Source organism: Propithecus coquereli, unplaced genomic scaffold (assembly GCF_000956105.1).
Source record: "Propithecus coquereli isolate 6110/MARCELLA unplaced genomic scaffold, Pcoq_1.0 Scaffold391, whole genome shotgun sequence".
In the NCBI taxonomy this organism is placed as follows: domain Eukaryota; kingdom Metazoa; phylum Chordata; class Mammalia; order Primates; family Indriidae; genus Propithecus; species Propithecus coquereli.
The window spans coordinates 1,938,939-1,940,993 of record NW_012149630.1 but is presented as its reverse complement, the minus strand read 5'-3'; positions in this window follow the sequence as shown (position 1 = coordinate 1,940,993).

The following is a 2,055-nucleotide window of genomic DNA, read 5'->3' as shown; positions in this document are numbered from 1 at the left end:
GTTAAAAAATTTAAAATTACATTTCTGACTTACATTGCATTTCTACTGGTCAGCACTGATATATGTCATAATGTTCATAATATCTTAAAATAGTTAGAATTATCTCTTCCTTTCAATTCTTACATATATTATTTCTTCCTCTTTCCCTAAAGTGATGGCTGGCACATGTAGTACAATATTACACAGTAAGGATTAAGCATCCTGTCTTGTTCCCAATCCTAAAGGAAATGTGACTAAAGGCTTATCATCATGTATATAATTTTATGAACACTTTTGCTATAACCATTAGCTATAAAGAAAATTCTCTTTGATTCCTAGTTGGAGTCTTTGGCAAATGCTTTCTCTGCATTTATCAAGCTAATCACATCATTTTTCTCCTTGGAGCTATTAATGTGGTTAATTACAAAGATGAATTTTATGCTGTTGAACCATCCTTGCATTCCAGGGATAAATTGTATTTTATCATGTCAAGGTCTCAGTCTATTTGGCTCCCATAATCTGGTTTGGATTTTAAAGAGATTACTTTGGCTGCTCAGTGGAGTTTGGGTTGGCAGAGGAGGGTGAAATCAGGTTTGCTTGTGTGTGTTTGTATTATGTCATATTTTTACTGTATGATCTTCCTGATGTATTGACCCTTCGATCATTATGAAGCATTGCACTTTATCTCTGGTGGTATTTCTTGCTTCAAAATCCATTTTGTCTGCTATTAATATAGCCTCTCCAGGTTTCTTATACTTTCTGTATTGTGTATCTTTTGTTCTCATTTATTTCCAACTTATTTGTGCCTTTTTATTTAAAGTGTGTCTCCTATAGACAGTAGTATAGAGCTGGTTTTTATGTTTAACATAATTACTGATATGGGTGTATTTAATTTTAACATTTTGTTGTTTTGTTTTTTATTTGTCTCATTTTTTTGCTCCTCTTTTACTTGTCCCTTGCTTTCTTTTGAGTTGATCATATTTTATTTTTTAGATTCCATTTTAGTTTCTCTATTTGCTTCTTAGCTATATCTCTTTGAAATTTTTTTAGTGGTTGCTCTAGAAATTACATTATGTCTTTAAAATGTATATCAATCTGATTAGAGCTAATATATGATTATTTAAGGTAAAATATAAAAACCTTACAATGGTTTTAATTTCTATTTATCTCTTACAGGAGGCAGAAGTGTAAGATGACCTTGAAGATTACTGTTCGTTATTGTGCATGCATGTGTAACACCCATGAGGACAGAATCTGCAAATATGATGGAATATCACCCTTGCATTTCAGCTTATTAATCAGCTGACCTTGAATTCATCAAAAGAGAGATCATCCAGTGGTTCCAGCATAATCAAATGTACCCTTAAAAGGCACTGGGCCCTTTCGAAAGTCAAAGAGATTCAAAACATAAGAGAGCCAATGGAGGTGGCCACATGGCAAGCAAATATGGGAGCATCTAAGAGCTGAGAGTTGCCTCTGGTCAACTTCCAGCAAGACAATAGGGGCTCCAGTCCTACAGAAGCAAGGAATTGAATTCTTCCAACAACCACACAAGCTTGAAAAAAGACCCTATACTTTAGAAAAAAAAAACAACCCAGCTGATAACTCAATTCCAACTTTTTGAAACCCTGAGCAGAGACCACAGTTAGAACTTAGGACCTGTAGACTGTGAGGTGATAAATGGATATTGTTTTAAGCCACTAAGTTAAGATGATTTGTTATGCAGCCTATTTTTAGAGCTGTCGTCATCGTACGTATTACATTTGCATTACATGCAAAAGTTACAAATCGTCAATATATGTTATCATTTTTGCTTTAAAGAAACATATACATTTAAATAGATTAATAAAAGAAAAGGAAAAACAGAATTTTTTATATACACTGACATAATATTTATCATTTCCAGGGCTCTTTCTGTGTGTGTATGTGTGTGTGTGTGTGTGTGTGTGTAGTGTTATTTCCCTTCAGACTTAAGAACTTCCATTTCCAGGGCTCTTTCTGTGTGTGTATGTGTGTGTGTGTGTGTGTGTGTGTGTAGTGTTATTTCCCTTCAGACTTAAGAACTTCCATTGACAT